A 24,110-nucleotide genomic window follows, 5' to 3' on the forward strand; every position below is an offset into this window, starting at 1 on the left:
AGTGGAGAGACGTTCGTTCATCTAGCACAAAGGGAACGGGTTGCAGGACACACTTTTTCTCTCCTTTCTCAGTCTGTGTCCTAGTGCCGGTTTGAAGTTCCTGCAGTTTTCACTGTAAAAACGAGTTGGAGCTAGGACTTACCCATATATATGTAAGGAATGGAGTTTGCAACTGAAAAGAATCTTTGTGTTCCCAACAAGCTAGGTGAAGGACGGCTTTCACACACACTTATCTCTCAGAACTGAGCAAGTGGAGAGACGTTCGTTCATCTAGCACCAAGGGAACGGGTTGCAGGAGACACTTTTTCTCTGCTTTCTCAGTCTGTTTCCTAGTGCCGGTTTGAATTTCCTGCAGTTTTCACGGTAAAATCGATTTGGAACTTGTACCTCCCCATATATATGAAAGGAGTGGAGTTTGCAACTGAAAAGAAACTTTGTGTTCCCAACAAGCTAGGTGAACGACGGCTTTCACACGCACTTATCTCTCACAACTGAGCAAGTGGAGAGACGTTCGTTCATCTAGCACCAAGGGAACGGGTTGCAGGAGACACTTTTTCTCTGCTTTCTCAGTCTGTTTCCTAGTGCCGGTTTGAAGTTCCGGCAGTTTTCGCTGTAAAATCGAGTTAGAGCTTGTACCTCCCCATATATATGTATGGAATGGAGTTTGCAACTGAAAAGAATCTTTGTGTTCCCAACAACCTAGATGAAGTATGGCTTTCACACACAATTATCTCTCAGAACTGAGCAAGTGGAGAGACGTTCGTTCATCTAGCACCAAGGGAACGGGTTGCAGGAGACACTATTTCTCTGCTTTCTCAGTCTGTTTCCTAGTGCTGGTTTGAAGTTCCTGCAGTTTTCACTGTCAAACCGAGATTGAGCTAGTACCTCCCCATATATATGTATGGAATGGAGTTTGCAACTGAAAAGAAACTTTGTGTTCCCAAAAAGCTAGGTGAAGGACGGCTTTCACACACACTTATCTCTCAGAACTGAGCAAGTGGAGAGACGTTCGTTCATCGAGCACCAAGGGAACGGGTTGCAGGAGACACTTTTTCTCTGCTTTCTCAGTCTGTTTCCTAGTGCCGGTTTGAAGTTCCTGCAGTTTTCAGTGTAAAACCGAGTTGGAGCTAGTACCTCCCCATATATATGTATGGAATGGAGTTTGCAACTGAAAAGAAACTTTGTGTTCCCAACAAGCTAGTTGAAGGACGGCTTTCATACACACACATCTCTCAGAACTGAGCAAGTGGAGAGACGTTCGTTCATCTAGCACAAAGGGAAGTGTTTGCAGGAGACACTTTTTCTCTGCTTTCTCAGTCTGTTTCCTAGTGCCGGTTTGAAGTTCCTACAGTTTTCACTGTAAAACCGTGTTGGAACTAGTACCTCCCCATATATATGTAAGGAGTGGAGTTTGCAACTGAAAAGAAACTTTGTGTTCCCAACAAGCTAGTTGAAGGACGGCTTTCACACACACTTATCTCTCAGAACTGAGCAAATGGAGAGACGTTCGTTCATCTAGCACCAAGGGAACGGGTTGCAGGAGACACTTTTTCTCTGCTTTCTCAGTCTGTTTCCTAGTGCCGGTTTGAAGTTCCTGCAGTTTTCACTGTAAAATCGAGTTGGAGCTAGTTCCTCCCCATGTATATGTATGGAGTGGAGTTTGCAACTGAAAAGAAACTTTGTGTTCCCAACAAGCTAGGTGAACGACGGCTTTCACACGCACTTATCTCTCAGAACTGAGCAAGTGGAGAGACGTTCGTTCATCTAGCACCAAGGGAACGGGTTGCAGGAGACACTTTTTCTCTGCTTTCTCAGTCTGTTTCCTAGTGCCGGTTTGAAGTTCCTGCATTTTTCACTGTAAAACAGAGTTGGAGCTAGTACCTCCCCATATATATGTATGGAATGGAGTTTGCAACTGAAAAGAAACTTGTGTTCCCAACAAGCCAGGTGAAGGACGGCTTTCACACACACTTATCTCTCAGAAATGAGCAAGTGGAGAGACGTTCGTTCATCTAGCACCAAGGGAACGGGTTGCAGGAGACACTTTTTCTCTGCTTTCTCAGTCTGTGTCCTAGTGCCGGTTTGAAGTTCCTGCAGTTTTCACTGTAAAACCGAGTTGGAGCTAGTTCCTCCCCATGTATATGTATGGAGTGGAGTTTGCAACTGAAAAGAAACTTTGTGTTCCCAACAAGCTAGGTGAACGACGGCTTTCACACACACATATCTCTCAGAACTGAGCAAGTGGAGAGACGTTCGTTCATCTAGCACCAAGGGAACGGGTTGCAGGAGACACTTTTTCTCTGCTTTCTCAGTCTGTTTCCTAGTGCCGGTTTGAAGTTCCGGCAGTTTTCGCTGTAAAATCGAGTTAGAGCTTGTACCTCCCCATATATATGTATGGAATGGAGTTTGCAACTGAAAAGAATCTTTGTGTTCCCAACAACCTAGATGAAGTACGGCTTTCACACACAATTATCTCTCAGAACTGAGCAAGTGGAGAGACGTTCGTTCATCTAGCACCAAGGGAACGGGTTGCAGGAGACACTTTTTCTCTGCTTTCTCAGTCTGTTTCCTAGTGCTGGTTTGAAGTTCCTGCAGTTTTCACTGTCAAACCGAGATTGAGCTAGTACCTCCCCATATATATGTATGGAATGGAGTTTGCAACTGAAAAGAAACTTTGTGTTCCCAAAAAGCTAGGTGAAGGACGGCTTTCACACACACTTATCTCTCAGAACTGAGCAAGTGGAGAGACGTTCGTTCATCTAGCAACAAGGGAACGGGTTGCAGGAGACACTTTTTCTCTGCTTTCTCAGTCTGTTTCCTAGTGCCGGTTTGAAGTTCCTGCAGTTTACAGGGTAAAACCGAGTTGGAGCTAGTACCTCCCCATATATATGTATGGAAAGGAGTTTGCAACTGAAAAGAAACTTTGTGTTCCCAACAAGCTAGTTGAAGGACGGCTTTCATACACACACATCTCTCAGAACTGAGCAAGTGGAGAGACGTTCGTTCATCTAGCACAAAGGGAAGTGTTTGCAGGAGACACTTTTTCTCTGCTTTCTCAGTCTGTTTCCTAGTGCCGGTTTGAAGTTCCTACAGTTTTCACTGTAAAACCGTGTTGGAACTAGTACCTACCCATATATATGTATGGAGTGGAGTTTGCAACTGAAAAGAAACTTTGTGTTCCCAACAAGCTAGTTGAAGGACGGCTTTCACACACACTTATCTCTCAGAACTGAGCAAATGGAGAGACGTTCGTTCATCTAGCACAAAGGGAACGGGTTGCAGGAGACACTTTTTCTCTGTTTTCTCAGTCTGTTTCCTAGTGCCGGTTTGAAGTTCCTGCAGTTTTCACTGTAAAATTGATTTGGAACTTGTACCTCCCCATATATATGAAAGGAGTGGAGTTTGCAACTGAAAAGAAACTTTGTGTTCCCAACAAGCTAGGTGAAGAAAGGCTTTCACACACACTTATCTCTCAGAACTGAGCAAGTGGAGAGACGTTCGTTCATCTAGCACAAAGGGAACGGGTTGCAGGACACACTTTTTCTCTGCTTTCTCAGTCTGTGTCCTAGTGCCGGTTTGAAGTTCCTGCAGTTTTCAGTGTAAAACCGTGTTGGAACTAGTACCTCCCCATATATATGTATGGAATGGAGTTTGCAACTGAAAAGAAACTTTGTGTTCCCAACAAGCTAGGTGAAGGATGGCTTCCACACAGACTTATATCTCAGAACTGAGCAAGTGGAGAGACGTTCGTTCATCTAGCACCAAGGGAACGGGTTGCAGGAGACACTTTTTCTCTGCTTTCTCAGTCTGTTTCCTAGTGCCGGTTTGAAGTTCCTGCAGTTTTCACTGTAAAATCGAGTTGGAGCTAGTTCCTCCCCATGTATATGTATGGAGTGGAGTTTGCAACTGAAAAGAAACTTTGTGTTCCCAACAAGCTTGGTGAACGACGGCTTTCACACGCACTTATCTCTCTCAACTGAGCAAGTGGAGAGACGTTCGTTCATCTAGCACCAAGGGAACGGGTTGCAGGAGACACTTTTTCTCTGCTTTCTCAGTCTGTTTCCTAGTGCCGGTTTGAAGTTCCTGCAGTTTACAGTGTAAAACCGAGTTGGAGCTAGTACCTCCCCATATATATGTATGGAATGGAGTTTGCAACTGAAAAGAAACTTTGTGTTCCCAACAAGCTAGTTGAAGGACGGCTTTCATACACACACATCTCTCAGAACTGAGCAAGTGGAGAGACGTTCGTTCATCTAGCACCAAGGGAACGGGTTGCAGGAGACACTTTTTCTCTGCTTTCTCAGTCTGTTTCCTAGTGCCGGTTTGAATTTCCTGCAGTTTTCACTGTAAAACAGAGTTGGAGCTAGTACCTCCCCATATATATGAATGATTTGGAGTTTGCAACTGAAAAGAAACTTTGTGTTCCCAACAAGCTAGTTGAAGGACGGCTTTCATACACACACATCTCTCAGAACTGAGCAAGTGGAGAGACGTTCGTTCATCTAGCACAAAGGGAAGTGTTTGCAGGAGACACTTTTTCTCTGCTTTCTCAGTCTGTTTCCTAGTGCCGGTTTGAAGTTCCTACAGTTTTCACTGTAAAACCGTGTTGGAACTACTACCTACCCATATATATGTATGGAGTGGAGTTTGCAACTGAAAAGAAACTTTGTGTTCCCAACAAGCTAGTTGAAGGACGGCTTTCACACACACTTATCTCTCAGAACTGAGCAAATGGAGAGACGTTCGTTCATCTAGCACAAAGGGAACGGGTTGCAGGAGACACTTTTTCTCTGTTTTCTCAGTCTGTTTCCTAGTGCCGGTTTGAAGTTCCTGCAGTTTTCACTGTAAAATCGATTTGGAAATTGTACCTCCCCATATATATATGAAAGGAGTGGAGTTTGCAACTGAAAAGAAACTTTGTGTTCCCAACAAGCTAGGTGAAGGAAGGCTTTCACACACACTTATCTCTCAGAACTGAGCAAGTGGAGAGACGTTCGTTCATCTAGCACAAAGGGAACGGGTTGCAGGACACACTTTTTCTCTGCTTTCTCAGTCTGTGTCCTAGTGCCGGTTTGAAGTTCCTGCAGTTTTCAGTGTAAAACCGTGTTGGAACTAGTACCTCCCCATATATATGTATGGAATGGAGTTTGCAACTGAAAAGAAACTTTGTGTTCCCAACAAGCTAGGTGAAGGATGGCTTCCACACAGACTTATATCTCAGAACTGAGCAAGTGGAGAGACGTTCGTTCATCTAGCACCAAGGGAACGGGTTGCAGGAGACACTTTTTCTCTGCTTTCTCAGTCTGTTTCCTAGTGCCGGTTTGAAGTTCCTGCAGTTTTCACTGTAAAATCGAGTTGGAGCTAGTTCCTCCCCATGTATATGTATGGAGGGGAGTTTGCAACTGAAAAGAAACTTTGTGTTCCCAACAAGCTTGGTGAACGACGGCTTTCACACGCACTTATCTCTCTCAACTGAGCAAGTGGAGAGACGTTCGTTCATCTAGCACCAAGGGAACGGGTTGCAGGAGACACTTTTTCTCTGCTTTCTCAGTCTGTTTCCTAGTGCCGGTTTGAAGTTCCTGCAGTTTACAGTGTAAAACCGAGTTGGAGCTAGTACCTCCCCATATATATGTATGGAATGGAGTTTGCAACTGAAAAGAAACTTTGTGTTCCCAACAAGCTAGTTGAAGGACGGCTTTCATACACACACATCTCTCAGAACTGAGCAAGTGGAGAGACGTTCGTTCATCTAGCACCAAGGGAACGGGTTGCAGGAGACACTTTTTCTCTGCTTTCTCAGTCTGTTTCCTAGTGCCGGTTTGAAGTTCCTGCAGTTTTCACTGTAAAACCGAGTTGGAGCTAGTACCTCCCCATATATATGTATGGAATGGAGTTTGCAACTGAAAAGAAACTTGTGTTCCCAACAAGCCAGGTGAAGGACGGCTTTCACACACACTTATCTCTCAGAAATGAGCAAGTGGAGAGACGTTCGTTCATCTAGCACCAAGGGAACGGGTTGCAGGAGACACTTTTTCTCTGCTTTCTCAGTCTGTGTCCTAGTGCCGGTTTGAAGTTCCTGCAGTTTTCACTGTAAAACCGAGTTGGAGCTAGTTCCTCCCCATGTATATGTATGGAGTGGAGTTTGCAACTGAAAAGAAACTTTGTGTTCCCAACAAGCTAGGTGAACGACGGCTTTCACACACACTTATCTCTCAGAACTGAGCAAGTGGAGAGACGTTCGTTCATCTAGCACCAAGGGAACGGGTTGCAGGAGACACTTTTTCTCTGCTTTCTCAGTCTGTTTCCTAGTGCCGGTTTGAAGTTCCGGCAGTTTTCGCTGTAAAATCGAGTTAGAGCTTGTACCTCCCCATATATATGTATGGAATGGAGTTTGCAACTGAAAAGAATCTTTGTGTTCCCAACAACCTAGATGAAGTACGGCTTTCACACACAATTATCTCTCAGATATGAGCAAGTGGAGAGACGTTCGTTCATCTAGCACCAAGGGAACGGGTTGCAGGAGACACTTTTTCTCTGCTTTCTCAGTCTGTTTCCTAGTGCTGGTTTGAAGTTCCTGCAGTTTTCACTGTCAAACCGAGATTGAGCTTGTACCTCCCCATATATATGTATGGAATGGAGTTTGCAACTGAAAAGAAACTTTGTGTTCCCAAAAAGCTAGGTGAAGGACGGCTTTCACACACACTTATCTCTCAGAACTGAGCAAGTGGAGAGACGTTCGTTCATCTAGCAACAAGGGAACGGGTTGCAGGAGACACTTTTTCTCTGCTTTCTCAGTCTGTTTCCTAGTGCCGGTTTGAAGTTCCTGCAGTTTACAGTGTAAAACCTAGTTGGAGCAAGTACCTCCCCATATATATGTATGGAATGGAGTTTGCAACTGAAAAGAAACTTTGTGTTCCCAACAAGCTAGTTGAAGGACGGCTTTCATACACACACATCTCTCAGAACTGAGCAAGTGGAGAGACGTTCTTTCATCTAGCACAAAGGAAGTGTTTGCAGGAGACACTTTTTCTCTGCTTTCTCAGTCTGTTTCCTAGTGCCGGTTTGAAGTTCCTACAGTTTTCACTGTAAAACCGTGTTGGAACTAGTACCTACCCATATATATGTATGGAGTGGAGTTTGCAACTGAAAAGAAACTTTGTGTTCCCAACAAGCTAGTTGAAGGACGGCTTTCACACACACTTATCTCTCAGAACTGAGCAAATGGAGAGACGTTCGTTCATCTAGCACCAAGGGAACGGGTTGCAGGACACACTTTTTCTCTGCTTTCTCAGTCTGTGTCCTAGTGCCGGTTGGAAGTTCCTGCAGTTTTCAGTGTAAAATCGATTTGGAACTTGTACCTCCCCATATATATGAAAGGAGTGGAGTTTGCAACTGAAAAGAAACTTTGTGTTCCCAACAAGCTAGGAGAAGAAAGGCTTTCACACACACTTATCTCTCAGAACTGAGCAAGTGGTGAGACGTTCGTTCATCTAGCACAAAGGGAACGGGTTGCAGGACACACTTTTTCTCTGCTTTCTCAGTCTGTGTCCTAGTGCCGGTTGGAAGTTCCTGCAGTTTTCAGTGTAAAACCGTGTTGGAACTAGTACCTCCCCATATATATGTATGGAATGGAGTTTGCAACTGAAAAGAAACTTTGTGTTCCCAACAAGCTAGGTGAAGGATGGCTTCCACACAGACTTATATCTCAGAACTGAGCAAGTGGAGAGACGTTCGTTCATCTAGCACCAAGGGAACGGTTTGCAGGAGACACTTTTTCTCTGCTTTCTCAGTCTGTTTCCTAGTGCCGGTTTGAAGTTCCTGCAGTTTTCACTGTAAAATCGAGTTGGAGCTAGTTCCTCCCCATGTATATGTATGGAGTGGAGTTTGCAACTGAAAAGAAACTTTGTGTTCCCAACAAGCTTGGTGAACGACGGCTTTCACACGCACTTATCTCTCACAACTGAGCAAGTGGAGAGACGTTCGTTCATCTAGCACCAAGGGAACGGGTTGCAGGAGACACTTTTTCTCTGCTTTCTCAGTCTGTTTCCTAGTGCCGGTTTGAAGTTCCTGCAGTTTACAGTGTAAAACCGAGTTGGAGCTAGTACCTCCCCATATATATGTATGGAATGGAGTTTGCAACTGAAAAGAAACTTTGTGTTCCCAACAAGCTAGTTGAAGGACGGCTTTCATACACACACATCTCTCAGAACTGAGCAAGTGGAGAGACGTTCGTTCATCTAGCACCAAGGGAACGGGTTGCAGGAGACACTTTTTCTCTGCTTTCTCAGTCTGTTTCCTAGTGCCGGTTTGAAGTTCCTGCAGTTTTCACTGTAAATCGAGTTGGAGCTAGTACCTCCCCATATATATGTATGGAATGGAGTTTGCAACTGAAAAGAAACTTTGTGTTCCCAACAAGCCAGGTGAAGGATGGCTTTCACACAAACTTATCTCTCAGAACTGAGCAAGTGGAGAGACGTTCGTTCATCTAGCACCAAGGGAACGGGTTGCAGGAGACACTTTTTCTCTGCTTTCTCAGTCTGTTTCCTAGTGCCGGTTTGAAGTTCCTGCAGTTTTCAGTGTAAAACCGTGTTGGAACTAGTACCTCCCCATATATATGTATGGAATGAAGTTTGCAACTGAAAAGAAACTTTGTGTTCCCAACAAGCTAGGTGAAGGATGGCTTCCACACAGACTTATATCTCAGAACTGAGCAAGTGGAGAGACGTTCGTTCATCTAGCACAAAGGGAACGGGTTGCAGGACACACTTTTTCTCTCCTTTCTCAGTCTGTGTCCTAGTGCCGGTTTGAAGTTCCTGCAGTTTTCACTGTAAAAACGAGTTGGAGCTAGGACTTACCCATATATATGTAAGGAATGGAGTTTGCAACTGAAAAGAATCTTTGTGTTCCCAACAAGCTAGGTGAAGGACGGCTTTCACACACACTTATCTCTCAGAACTGAGCAAGTGGAGAGACGTTCGTTCATCTAGCACCAAGGGAACGGGTTGCAGGAGACACTTTTTCTCTGCTTTCTCAGTCTGTTTCCTAGTGCCGGTTTGAATTTCCTGCAGTTTTCACGGTAAAATCGATTTGGAACTTGTACCTCCCCATATATATGAAAGGAGTGGAGTTTGCAACTGAAAAGAAACTTTGTGTTCCCAACAAGCTAGGTGAACGACGGCTTTCACACGCACTTATCTCTCACAACTGAGCAAGTGGAGAGACGTTCGTTCATCTAGCACCAAGGGAACGGGTTGCAGGAGACACTTTTTCTCTGCTTTCTCAGTCTGTTTCCTAGTGCCGGTTTGAAGTTCCGGCAGTTTTCGCTGTAAAATCGAGTTAGAGCTTGTACCTCCCCATATATATGTATGGAATGGAGTTTGCAACTGAAAAGAATCTTTGTGTTCCCAACAACCTAGATGAAGTATGGCTTTCACACACAATTATCTCTCAGAACTGAGCAAGTGGAGAGACGTTCGTTCATCTAGCACCAAGGGAACGGGTTGCAGGAGACACTATTTCTCTGCTTTCTCAGTCTGTTTCCTAGTGCTGGTTTGAAGTTCCTGCAGTTTTCACTGTCAAACCGAGATTGAGCTAGTACCTCCCCATATATATGTATGGAATGGAGTTTGCAACTGAAAAGAAACTTTGTGTTCCCAAAAAGCTAGGTGAAGGACGGCTTTCACACACACTTATCTCTCAGAACTGAGCAAGTGGAGAGACGTTCGTTCATCGAGCACCAAGGGAACGGGTTGCAGGAGACACTTTTTCTCTGCTTTCTCAGTCTGTTTCCTAGTGCCGGTTTGAAGTTCCTGCAGTTTTCAGTGTAAAACCGAGTTGGAGCTAGTACCTCCCCATATATATGTATGGAATGGAGTTTGCAACTGAAAAGAAACTTTGTGTTCCCAACAAGCTAGTTGAAGGACGGCTTTCATACACACACATCTCTCAGAACTGAGCAAGTGGAGAGACGTTCGTTCATCTAGCACAAAGGGAAGTGTTTGCAGGAGACACTTTTTCTCTGCTTTCTCAGTCTGTTTCCTAGTGCCGGTTTGAAGTTCCTGCAGTTTTCACTGTAAAATCGAGTTGGAGCTAGTTCCTCCCCATGTATATGTATGGAGTGGAGTTTGCAACTGAAAAGAAACTTTGTGTTCCCAACAAGCTAGGTGAACGACGGCTTTCACACGCACTTATCTCTCAGAACTGAGCAAGTGGAGAGACGTTCGTTCATCTAGCACCAAGGGAACGGGTTGCAGGAGACACTTTTTCTCTGCTTTCTCAGTCTGTTTCCTAGTGCCGGTTTGAAGTTCCTGCATTTTTCACTGTAAAACAGAGTTGGAGCTAGTACCTCCCCATATATATGTATGGAATGGAGTTTGCAACTGAAAAGAAACTTGTGTTCCCAACAAGCCAGGTGAAGGACGGCTTTCACACACACTTATCTCTCAGAAATGAGCAAGTGGAGAGACGTTCGTTCATCTAGCACCAAGGGAACGGGTTGCAGGAGACACTTTTTCTCTGCTTTCTCAGTCTGTGTCCTAGTGCCGGTTTGAAGTTCCTGCAGTTTTCACTGTAAAACCGAGTTGGAGCTAGTTCCTCCCCATGTATATGTATGGAGTGGAGTTTGCAACTGAAAAGAAACTTTGTGTTCCCAACAAGCTAGGTGAACGACGGCTTTCACACACACATATCTCTCAGAACTGAGCAAGTGGAGAGACGTTCGTTCATCTAGCACCAAGGGAACGGGTTGCAGGAGACACTTTTTCTCTGCTTTCTCAGTCTGTTTCCTAGTGCCGGTTTGAAGTTCCGGCAGTTTTCGCTGTAAAATCGAGTTAGAGCTTGTACCTCCCCATATATATGTATGGAATGGAGTTTGCAACTGAAAAGAATCTTTGTGTTCCCAACAACCTAGATGAAGTACGGCTTTCACACACAATTATCTCTCAGAACTGAGCAAGTGGAGAGACGTTCGTTCATCTAGCACCAAGGGAACGGGTTGCAGGAGACACTTTTTCTCTGCTTTCTCAGTCTGTTTCCTAGTGCTGGTTTGAAGTTCCTGCAGTTTTCACTGTCAAACCGAGATTGAGCTAGTACCTCCCCATATATATGTATGGAATGGAGTTTGCAACTGAAAAGAAACTTTGTGTTCCCAAAAAGCTAGGTGAAGGACGGCTTTCACACACACTTATCTCTCAGAACTGAGCAAGTGGAGAGACGTTCGTTCATCTAGCAACAAGGGAACGGGTTGCAGGAGACACTTTTTCTCTGCTTTCTCAGTCTGTTTCCTAGTGCCGGTTTGAAGTTCCTGCAGTTTACAGGGTAAAACCGAGTTGGAGCTAGTACCTCCCCATATATATGTATGGAATGGAGTTTGCAACTGAAAAGAAACTTTGTGTTCCCAACAAGCTAGTTGAAGGACGGCTTTCATACACACACATCTCTCAGAACTGAGCAAGTGGAGAGACGTTCGTTCATCTAGCACAAAGGGAAGTGTTTGCAGGAGACACTTTTTCTCTGCTTTCTCAGTCTGTTTCCTAGTGCCGGTTTGAAGTTCCTACAGTTTTCACTGTAAAACCGTGTTGGAACTAGTACCTACCCATATATATGTATGGAGTGGAGTTTGCAACTGAAAAGAAACTTTGTGTTCCCAACAAGCTAGTTGAAGGACGGCTTTCACACACACTTATCTCTCAGAACTGAGCAAATGGAGAGACGTTCGTTCATCTAGCACAAAGGGAACGGGTTGCAGGAGACACTTTTTCTCTGTTTTCTCAGTCTGTTTCCTAGTGCCGGTTTGAAGTTCCTGCAGTTTTCACTGTAAAATTGATTTGGAACTTGTACCTCCCCATATATATGAAAGGAGTGGAGTTTGCAACTGAAAAGAAACTTTGTGTTCCCAACAAGCTAGGTGAAGAAAGGCTTTCACACACACTTATCTCTCAGAACTGAGCAAGTGGAGAGACGTTCGTTCATCTAGCACAAAGGGAACGGGTTGCAGGACACACTTTTTCTCTGCTTTCTCAGTCTGTGTCCTAGTGCCGGTTTGAAGTTCCTGCAGTTTTCAGTGTAAAACCGTGTTGGAACTAGTACCTCCCCATATATATGTATGGAATGGAGTTTGCAACTGAAAAGAAACTTTGTGTTCCCAACAAGCTAGGTGAAGGATGGCTTCCACACAGACTTATATCTCAGAACTGAGCAAGTGGAGAGACGTTCGTTCATCTAGCACCAAGGGAACGGGTTGCAGGAGACACTTTTTCTCTGCTTTCTCAGTCTGTTTCCTAGTGCCGGTTTTAAGTTCCTGCAGTTTTCACTGTAAAATCGAGTTGGAGCTAGTTCCTCCCCATGTATATGTATGGAGTGGAGTTTGCAACTGAAAAGAAACTTTGTGTTCCCAACAAGCTTGGTGAACGACGGCTTTCACACGCACTTATCTCTCTCAACTGAGCAAGTGGAGAGACGTTCGTTCATCTAGCACCAAGGGAACGGGTTGCAGGAGACACTTTTTCTCTGCTTTCTCAGTCTGTTTCCTAGTGCCGGTTTGAAGTTCCTGCAGTTTACAGTGTAAAACCGAGTTGGAGCTAGTACCTCCCCATATATATGTATGGAATGGAGTTTGCAACTGAAAAGAAACTTTGTGTTCCCAACAAGCTAGTTGAAGGACGGCTTTCATACACACACATCTCTCAGAACTGAGCAAGTGGAGAGACGTTCGTTCATCTAGCACCAAGGGAACGGGTTGCAGGAGACACTTTTTCTCTGCTTTCTCAGTCTGTTTCCTAGTGCCGGTTTGAATTTCCTGCAGTTTTCACTGTAAAACAGAGTTGGAGCTAGTACCTCCCCATATATATGAATGATTTGGAGTTTGCAACTGAAAAGAAACTTTGTGTTCCCAACAAGCTAGGTGAAGGACGGCTTTCACACACAGTTATCTCTCAGAACTGAGCAAGTGGAGAGACATTCGTTTATCTAGCACCAAGGGAACGGGTTGCAGGAGACAATTTTTCTCTATTTTCTCAGTCTGTTTCCTAGTGCCGGTTTGAAGTTCCTGCAGTTTTCACTGTAAAACCGATTTGGAACTTGTAACTCCTCATATATATGAATGGAGTGGAGTTTGCAACTGAAAAGAAACTTTGTGTTCCCAACAAGCTAGGTGAAGGACGGCTTTCATACACACTTATCTCTCAGAACTGAGCAAGTGAAGAGACGTTCGTTCACCTAGCACCAAGGGAACGGGTTGCAGGAGACACTTTTTCTCTGGTTTCTCAGTCTGTTTCCTAATGCCGGTTTGAAGTTCCTGCAGTTTTCACTGTAAAACCGAGTTGGAGCTAGTACCTCCCCATATATATGTAAGGAATGGAGTTTCCAACTGAAAAGTAACTTTGTGTTCCCAACAAGGCAGGTGAAGGACGGCTTTCACACACACTTATCTCTCAGAACTGAGCAAGTGGAGAGACGTTCGTTCATCTAGCACCAAGGGAACGGGTTGCAGGAGACACTTTTTCTCTGCTTTCTCAGTCTGTTTCCTAGTGCCGGTTTGAATTTCCTGCAGTTTTCACGGTAAAATCGATTTGGAACTTTTACCTCCCCATATATATGAAAGGAGTGGAGTTTGCAACTGAAAAGAAACTTTGTGTTCCCAACAAGCTAGGTGAAGAACGGCTTTCACACACACTAATCTCTCAGAAATGAGCAAGTGGAGAGACGTTCGTTCACCTAGAACCAAGGGAACGGGTTGCAGGAGACACTTTTTCTCTGGTTTCTCAGTCTGTTTCCTACTGCCGGTTTGAAGTTCCTGCAGTTTTCACTGTAAAACAGAGTTGGAGCTAGTACCTCCCCATATATAAGTATTGAATGGAGTTTGCAACTGAAAAGAAACTTTCTGTTCCCAACAAGCTAGGTGAAGGACGGCTTTCACACACACTTATCTCTCAGAACTGAGCAAGTGGAGAGACGTTCGTTCACCTAGCACCAAGGGAACGGGTTGCAGGAGACACTTTTTCTCTGCTTTCTCAGTCTGTTTCCTAGTGCCTGTTTGAAGTTCCTACAGTTTTCACTGTAAAACCGTGTTGGAACTAGTACCTACCCATATATATGTATGGAGTGGAGTTTGCAACTGAAAAGAAACTTTGTGTTCCCAATAAGCTAGGTGAAGGACGGCTTTCACACACTTATCTCTCAGAACTGAGCAAGTGGACAAACGTTCGTTCATCTAGCACCAATGGAACGGGTTGCAGGAGACACTTTTTCTCTGCTTTCTCAGTCTGTTTCCTAGTGCCGGTTTGAAGTTCCTGCAGTTTTCACTGTAAAACCGAGTTGGAGCTAGTACCTCCCCATATATATTTAAGGAATGGAGTTTGCAACTGAAAAGAAACTTTGTGTTCCCAACAAGCTAGGTGAAAGGCGGCTTTCACACACACTTATCTCTCAGAACTGAGCAAGTGGAGAGACTTTCGTTCATCTAGCATCAAGGGAATGGTTTGCAGGAGACATTTTTTCTCTGCTTTCTCAGTCTGTATCCTAGTGCCGGTTTGAAGTTCCTGCAGTTTTCACTGTAAAACCGAGTTGGAGCTTGTACCTCCCCATATATATATATGGAATGGAGTTTGCAACTGAAAAGAAACTTTGTGTTCCCAACAAGCTAGGTGAAGGACGGCTTTCACACACACTTACTTCTCAGAACTGAGCAAGTGGAGAGACGTTCGTTCATCTAGCACCAAGGGAACGGGTTGCAGGAGACACTTTTTCTCTGCTTTCTCAGTCTGTTTCCTAGTGCCGGTTTGAAGTTCCTGCAGTTTTCACTGTAAAACACATTTGGAACTAGTACTTTCCGAAATATATGTATGGAGTGGAATTTGCAACTTAAAAGAAACTTTGTGTTCCCAACAAGCTAGGTGAACGACGGCTTTCAAACTCACTTATCTCTTAGAACTGAGCAAGTGGAGAGACATTCGTTCATCTAGCACCAAGGGAACGGGTGGCAGGAGACACTTTTTCTCTGCTTTCTCAGTCTGTTTCCTAGTGCCGGTTTGAAGTTCCTGCAGTTTTCACTGTAAAACCGAGTTGGAGCTTGTACCTCCCCATATATATGTATGGAATGGAATTTGCAACTTAAAAGAATCTGTGTGTTCCCAACAAGCTAGGTGAAGGACGGCTTTCACACACACTTATTTCTCAGAACTGAGAAATTGGAGAGACGTTCGTTCACCTAGCACCAAGGGAACGGGTTGCAGGAGACACTTTTTCTCTGCTTTCTCAGTCTGTTTCCTCGTGCCGGTTTGAATTTCCTGCAGTTTTCACTGTAAAACAGAGTTGGAGCTAGTACCTCCCCATATATATGTATGGAATTGAGTTTGCTTCTGAAAAGAAACTTTGTGTTCATAACAAGCTAGGTGAAGGACGGCTTTCACACACACTTATCTCTCAGAACTGAGCAAGTGGAGAGACGTTCGTTCATCTAGCACCAAGGGAACGGGTTGCAGGAGACACTTTTTCTCTGCTTTCTCAGTCTGTTTCCAAGTGCCGCTTTGAAGTTCCTGCAGTTTTCACTGTAAAACCGAGTTGGAGCTAGTACCTCCCCATATATATTTAAGGAATGGAGTTTGCAACTGAAAAGAAACTTTGTGTTCCCAACAAGCTAGGTGAAGGGCGGCTTTCACACACACTTATCTCTCAGAACTGAGCAGGTGGAGAGATGTTCGTTCATCTAGCACCAAGGGAACGGGTTGCAGGGACACTTTTTCTCTGCTTTCTCAGTCTGTTTCCAAGTGCCGCTTTGAAGTTCCTGCAGTTTTCACTGTAAAACCGAGTTGGAGCTAGTACCTCCCCATATATATTTAAGGAATGGAGTTTGCAACTGAAAAGAAACTTTGTGTTCCCAACAAGCTAGGTGAAGGGCGGCTTTCACACACACTTATCTCTCAGAACTGAGCAGGTGGAGAGATGTTCGTTCATCTAGCACCAAGGGAACGGGTTGCAGGAGACACTTTTTCTCTGCTTTCTCATTCTGTTTCCTAGTGCCAGTTTGAAGTTCCTGCAGTTTTCACTGTCAAAACGAGTTGGAGCTTGTACCTCCCCATATATATGTATGGAATGGAGTTTGCAACTGAAAAGAAACTTTGTGTTCCCAACAAGCTAGTTGAAGGACGGCTTTCACACACACTTATCTCTCAGAACTTAGAAAGTGGAGAGACGTTCGTTCTTCTAGCACCAAGGGAACGGGTTGCAGGAGACACATTTTCTCTGCTTTCTCAGTCTGTTTCCTAGTGCCGGTTTGAAGTTCCTGCAGTTTTCACTGTAAAACACAGTTGGAACTAGTACTTTCCGATATATATGTATGGAGTGGAATTTGCAACTGAAAAGAATCTTTGTGTTCCCAACAAGCTAGGTGAAGGACGGCTTTCACACACACTTATCTCTCAGAACTGAGCAGGTACAGAGACGTTCGTTCATCTAGCACCAAGGGAACGGGTTGCAGGAGAAACTGTTTCTCTGTTTCTCCGTCTGTTTCCAAGTGCCGGTTTGAAGTTCCTGCAGTTTTCACTGTAAAACCGAGTTGGAGCTAGTACCTCCCCATATATATTTAAGGAATGGAGTTTGCAACTGAAAAGAAACTTTGTGTTCCCAACAAGCTAGGTGAAGGGCGGCTTTCACACACACTTATCTCTCAGAACTGAGCAAGTGGAGAGACTTTCGTTCATCTAGCATCAAGGGAATGGGTTGCAGGAGACACTTTTTCTCTGCTTTCTCAGTCTGTATCCTACTGCCGGTTTGAAGTTCCTGCAGTTTTCACTGTAAAACCGAGTTGGAGCTTGTACCTCCCCATATATATATATGGAATGGAGTTTGCAAATGAAAAGAAACTTTGTGTTCCCAACAAGCTAGGTGAAGGGCGGCTTTCACACACACTTATCTCTCAGAACTGAGCAAGTGAAGAGACTTTCGTTCATCTAGCATCAAGGGAATGGGTTGCAGGAGACACTTTTTCTCTGCTTTCTCAGTCTGTATCCTAGTGCCGGTTTGAAGTTCCTGCAGTTTTCACTGTCAAACCGAGTTGGAGCTTGCACCTCCCCATATATATGTATGGAATGGAGTTTGCAACTGAAAAGAAACTTTGTGTTCCCAACAAGCTAGGTGAACGACGGCTTTCAAACACACTTATCTCTTAGAACTGAGCAAGTGGAGAGACATTCGTTCATCTAGCACCAAGGGAACGGGTGGCAGGAGACACTTTTTCTCTGCTTTCTCAGTCTGTTTCCTAGTGCCGGTTTGAAGTTCCTGCAGTTTTCACTGTAAAAACGAGTTGGAGCTTGTACCTCCCCATATATATGTATGGAATGGAGTTTGCAACTTAAAAGAATCTGTGTGTTCCCAACAAGCTAGGTGAAGGACGGCTTTCACACACACTTATTTCTCAGAACTGAGCAAGAGGAGAGACGTTCGTTCACCTAGCACCAAGGGAACGGGTGGCAGGAGACACTTTTTCTCTGCTTTCTCAGTCTGTTTCCTAGTGCCGGTTTGAAGTTCCTGCAGTTTTCACTGTAAAACACAGTTGGAACTAGTACTTTCCGATATATATGTATGGAGTGGAATTTGCAACTGAAAAGAATCTTTGTGTTCCCAACAAGCTAGGTGAAGGACGGCTTTCACACACACTTATCTCTCAGAACTGAGCAGGTACAGAGACGTTCGTTCATCTAGCACCAAGGGAACGGGTTGCAGGAGAAACTGTTTCTCTGCTTTCTCAGTCTGTTTCCAAGTGCCGGTTTGAAGTTCCTGCAGTTTTCACTGTAAAACCGAGTTGGAGCTAGTACCTCCCCATATATATGTATGGAATTGAGTTTGCTTCTGAAAAGAAACTTTGTGTCCACAACAAGCTAGGTGAAGGACGGCTTTCACACACACTTATTTCTCAGAACTGAGAAATTGGAGAGACGTTCGTTCACCTAGCACCAAGGGAACGGGTTGCAGGAGACACTTTTTCTCTGCTTTCTCAGTGTGTTTCCTCGTGCCAGTTTGAATTTCCTGCAGTTTTCACTGTAAAACAGAGTTGGAGCTAGTACCTCCCCTTATATAAGTATGGAATGGAGTTTGCAACTGAAAAGAAACTTTGTGTTCCCAACAAGCTAGGTGAAGGACGGCTTTCACACACAAATATCTCTCAGAACTGAGCAAGTGGAGAGACGTTCGTTCATCTAGCACCAAGGGAACGGGTTGCAGGAGACACTTTTTCTCTGCTTTCTCAGTCTGTTTCCTAGTGCCGGTTTGAAGTTCCTGCAGTTTTCACTGTAAAACAGAGTTGGAACTAGTACTTTCCGATATATATGTATGGAGTGGAATTTGCAACTGAAAAGAATCTTTGTGTTCCCAACAAGCTAGGTGAAGGACGGCTTTCACACAGACATATCTCTCAGAACTGAGCAAGTGGAGAGACGTTCGTTCATCTAGCACCAAGGGAACGGGTTGCAGGAGACACTTTTTCTCTGCTTTCTCAGTCTGTATCCTAGTGCCGGTTTGAAGTTCCTGCAGTTTTCACTGTCAAACCGAGTTGGAGCTTGCACCTCCCCATATATATGTATGGAATGGAGTTTGCAACTGAAAAGAAACTTTGTGTTCCCAACAAGCTAGGTGAACGACGGCTTTCAAACACACTTATCTCTTAGAACTGAGCAAGTGGAGAGACATTCGTTCATCTAGCACCAAGGGAACGGGTGGCAGGAGACACTTTTTCTTTGCTTTCTCAGTCTGTTTCCTAGTGCCGGTTTGAAGTTCCTGCAGTTTTCACTGTAAAACCGAGTTGGAGCTTGTACCTCCCCATATATATGTATGGAATGGAGTTTGCAACTTAAAAGAATCTGTGCGTTCCCAACAAGCTAGGTGAAGGACGGCTTTCACACACACTTATTTCTCAGAACTGAGCAAGTGGAGAGACGTTCGTTCACCTAGCACCAAGGGAACGGGTTGCAGGAGACACTTTTTCTCAGCTTTCTCAGTCTGTTTCCTCGTGCCGGTTTGAATTTCCTGCAGTTTTCACTGTAAAACAGAGTTGGAGCTAGTACCTCCCCATATATATGTATGGAATTGAGTTTGCTTCTGAAAAGAAACTTTGTGTTCATAACAAGCTAGGTGAAGGACGGCTTTCACACACACTTATCTCTCAGAACTGAGCAAGTGGAGAGACGTTCGTTCATCTAGCACCAAGGGAACGGGTTGCAGGAGACACTTTTTCTCTGCTTTCTCAGTCTGTTTCCAAGTGCCGCTTTGAAGTTCCTGCAGTTTTCACTGTAAAACCGAGTTGGAGCTAGTACCTCCCCATATATATTTAAGGAATGGAGTTTGCAACTGAAAAGAAACTTTGTGTTCCCAACAAGCTAGGTGAAGGGCGGCTTTCACACACACTTATCTCTCAGAACTGAGCAGGTGGAGAGACGTTCGTTCATCTAGCACCAAGGGAACGGGTTGCAGGAGACACTTTTTCTCTGCTTTCTCATTCTGTTTCCTAGTGCCAGTTTGAAGTTCCTGCAGTTTTCACTGTCAAAACGAGTTGGAGCTTGTACCTCCCCATATATACGTATGGAATGGAGTTTGCAACTGAAAAGAAACTTTGTGTTCCCAACAAGCTAGTTGAAGGACGGCTTTCACACACACTTATCTCTCAGAACTTAGAAAGTGGAGAGACGTTCGTTCTTCTAGCACCAAGGGAACGGGTTGCAGGAGACACATTTTCTCTGCTTTCTCAGTCTGTTTCCTAGTGCCGGTTTGAAGTTCCTGCAGTTTTCACTGTAAAACACAGTTGGAACTAGTACTTTCCGATATATATGTATGGAGTGGAATTTGCAACTGAAAAGAATCTTTGTGTTCCCAACAAGCTAGGTGAAGGACGGCTTTCACACACACTTATCTCTCAGAACTGAGCAGGTACAGAGACGTTCGTTCATCTAGCACCAAGGGAACGGGTTGCAGGAGAAACTGTTTCTCTGCTTTCTCAGTCTGTTTCCAAGTGCCGGTTTGAAGTTCCTGCAGTTTTCACTGTAAAACCGAGTTGGAGCTAGTACCTCCCCATATATATTTAAGGAATGGAGTTTGCAACTGAAAAGAAACTTTGTGTTCCCAACAATCTAGGTGAAGGACGGCTTTCACACACACTTATCTCTCAGAACTTAGCATGTGTCGAGACGTTCGTTCATCTAGCACCAAGGGAACGGGTGGCAGGAGACACTTTTTCTCTGCTTTCTCAGTCTGTTTCCTAGTGCCGGTTTGAAGTTCCTGCAGTTTTCACTGTAAAACCGTGTTGGAGCTTGTACCTCCCCATATATATGTATGGAATGGAGTTTGCAACTTAAAAGAATCTGTGTGTTCCCAACAAGCTAGGTGAAGGACGGCTTTCACACACACTTATTTCTCAGAACTGAGAAATTGGAGAGACGTTCGTTCACCTAGCACCAAGGGAACGGGTTGCAGGAGACACTTTTTCTCTGCTTTCTCAGTGTGTTTCCTCGTGCCGGTTTGAATTTCCTGCAGTTTTCACTGTAAAACAGAGTTGGAGCTAGTACCTCCCCTTATATAAGTATGGAATGGAGTTTGCAACTGAAAAGAAACTTTGTGTTCCCAACAAGCTAGGTGAAGGACGGCTTTCACACACAAATATCTCTCAGAACTGAGCAAGTGGAGAGACGTTCGTTCATCTAGCACCAAGGGAACGGGTTGCAGGAGACACTTTTTCTCTGCTTTCTCAGTCTGTTTCCTAGTGCCGGTTTGAAGTTCCTGCAGTTTTCACTGTAAAACAGAGTTGGAACTAGTACTTTCCGATATATATGTATGGAGTGGAATTTGCAACTGAAAAGAATCTTTGTGTTCCCAACAAGCTAGGTGAAGGACGGCTTTCACACAGACATATCTCTCAGAACTGAGCAAGTGGAGAGACGTTCGTTCATCTAGCACCAAGGGAACGGTTTGCAGGAGACACTTTTTCTCTGCTTTCTCAGTCTGTTTCCTAGTGCCGGTTTGAAGTTCCTGCAGTTTTCACTGTAAAACCGAGTTGGAGCTTCTACCTCCCCATATATATGTATGGAATGGAGTTTGCAACTTAAAAGAATCTGTGTGTTCCCAACAAGCTAGGTGAAGGACGGCTTTCACACACACTTATTTCTCAGAACTGAGCAAGTGGAGAGACGTTCGTTCTTCTAGCACCAAGGGAACGGGTTGCAGGAGACACATTTTCTCTGCTTTCTCAGTCTGTTTCCTAGTGCCGGTTTGAAGTTCCTGCAGTTTTCACTGTAAAACACAGTTGGAACTAGTACTTTCCGATATATATGTATGGAGTGGAATTTGCAACTGAAAAGAATCTTTGTGTTCCCAACAAGCTAGGTGAAGGACGGCTTTCACACACACTTATCTCTCAGAACTGAGCAGGTACAGAGACGTTCGTTCATCTAGCACCAAGGGAACGGGTTGCAGGAGAAACTGTTTCTCTGCTTTCTCAGTCTGTTTCCAAGTGCCGGTTTGAAGTTCCTGCAGTTTTCACTGTAAAACCGAGTTGGAGCTAGTACCTCCCCATATATATTTAAGGAATGGAGTTTGCAACTGAAAAGAAACTTTGTGTTCCCAACAATCTAGGTGAAGGACGGCTTTCACACACACTTATCTCTCAGAACTTAGCATGTGTCGAGACGTTCGTTCATCTAGCACCAAGGGAACGGGTGGCAGGAGACACTTTTTCTCTGCTTTCTCAGTCTGTTTCCTAGTGCCGGTTTGAAGTTCCTGCAGTTTTCACTGTAAAACCGTGTTGGAGCTTGTACCTCCCCATATATATGTATGGAATGGAGTTTGCAACTTAAAAGAATCTGTGTGTTCCCAACAAGCTAGGTGAAGGACGGCTTTCACACACACTTATTTCTCAGAACTGAGAAATTGGAGAGACGTTCGTTCACCTAGCACCAAGGGAACGGGTTGCAGGAGACACTTTTTCTCTGCTTTCTCAGTGTGTTTCCTCGTGCCGGTTTGAATTTCCTGCAGTTTTCACTGTAAAACAGAGTTGGAGCTAGTACCTCCCCTTATATAAGTATGGAATGGAGTTTGCAACTGAAAAGAAACTTTGTGTTCCCAACAAGCTAGGTGAAGGACGGCTTTCACACACAAATATCTCTCAGAACTGAGCAAGTGGAGAGACGTTCGTTCATCTAGCACCAAGGGAACGGGTTGCAGGAGACACTTTTTCTCTGCTTTCTCAGTCTGTTTCCTAGTGCCGGTTTGAAGTTCCTGCAGTTTTCACTGTAAAACAGAGTTGGAACTAGTACTTTCCGATATATATGTATGGAGTGGAATTTGCAACTGAAAAGAATCTTTGTGTTCCCAACAAGCTAGGTGAAGGACGGCTTTCACACAGACATATCTCTCAGAACTGAGCAAGTGGAGAGACGTTCGTTCATCTAGCACCAAGGGAACGGTTTGCAGGAGACACTTTTTCTCTGCTTTCTCAGTCTGTTTCCTAGTGCCGGTTTGAAGTTCCTGCAGTTTTCACTGTAAAACCGAGTTGGAGCTTCTACCTCCCCATATATATGTATGGAATGGAGTTTGCAACTTAAAAGAATCTGTGTGTTCCCAACAAGCTAGGTGAAGGACGGCTTTCACACACACTTATTTCTCAGAACTGAGCAAGTGGAGAGACGTTCGTTCACCTAGCACCAAGGGAACGGGTTGCAGGAGACACTTTTTCTCTGCTTTCTTAGTCTGTTTCCTCGTGCCGGTTTGAATTTCCTGCAGTTTTCACTGTAAAACAGAGTTGGAGCTAGTACCTCCCCATATATATGTATGGAATTGAGTTTGCTTCTGAAAAGAAACTTTGTGTTCATAACAAGCTAGGTGAAGGACGGCTTTCACACACACTTATCTCTCAGAACTGAGCAAGTGGAGAGACGTTCGTTCATCTAGCACCAAGGGAACGGGTTGCAGGAGACACATTTTCTCTGCTTTCTCAGTCTGTTTCCTAGTGCCGGTTTGAAGTTCCTGCAGTTTTCACTGTAAAACACAGTTGGAACTAGTACTTTCCGATATATATGTATGGAGTGGAATTTGCAACTGAAAAGAATCTTTGTGTTCCCAACAAGCTAGGTGAAGGACGGCTTTCACACACACTTATCTCTCAGAACTGAGCAGGTACAGAGACGTTCGTTCATCTAGCACCAAGGGAACGGGTTGCAGGAGAAACTGTTTCTCTGCTTTCTCAGTCTGTTTCCAAGTGCCGGTTTGAAGTTCCTGCAGTTTTCCCTGTAAAACCGAGTTGGAGCTAGTACCTCCCCATATATATTTAAGGAATGGAGTTTGCAACTGAAAAGAAACTTTGTGTTCCCAACAATCTAGGTGAAGGACGGCTTTCACACACACTTATCTCTCAGATCTGAGCATGTGTCGAGACGTTCGTTCATCTAGCACCAAGGGAACGGGTGGCAGGAGACACTTTTTCTCTGCTTTCTCAGTCTGTTTCCTAGTGCCGGTTTGAAGTTCCTGCAGTTTTCACTGTAAAACCGAGTTGGAGCTTGTACCTCCCCATATATATGTATGGAATGGAGTTTGCAACTTAAAAGAATCTTTGTGTTCCCAACAAGCTAGGTGAAGGACGGCTTTCACACACACTTATTTCTCAGAACTGAGAAATTGGAGAGACGTTCGTTCACCTAGCACCAAGGGAACGTGTTGCAGTAGACACTTTTTCTCTGCTTTCTCAGTCTGTTTCCTCGTGCCGGTTTGAATTTCCTGCAGTTTTCACTGTAAAACAGAGTTGGAGCTAGTACCTCCCCATATATATGTATGGAATTGAGTTTGCTTCTGAAAAGAAACTTTGTGTTCATAACAAGCTAGGTGAAGGACGGCTTTCACACACACTTATCTCTCAGAACTGAGCAGGTACAGAGACGTTCGTTCATCTAGCACCAAGGGAACGGGTTGCAGGAGATATTTTTCTCTGCTTTCTCAGTCTGTTTCCTCGTGCCGGTTTGAATTTCCTGCAGTTTTCACTGTAAAACAGAGTTGGAGCTAGTACCTCCCCATATATATGTATGGAATTGAGTTTGCTTCTGAAAAGAAACTTTGTGTCCACAACAAGCTAGGTGAAGGAC

This window comes from Camelus bactrianus, chromosome 3 (genome assembly GCF_048773025.1).
Source record: "Camelus bactrianus isolate YW-2024 breed Bactrian camel chromosome 3, ASM4877302v1, whole genome shotgun sequence".
Lineage (NCBI taxonomy): Eukaryota > Metazoa > Chordata > Mammalia > Artiodactyla > Camelidae > Camelus > Camelus bactrianus.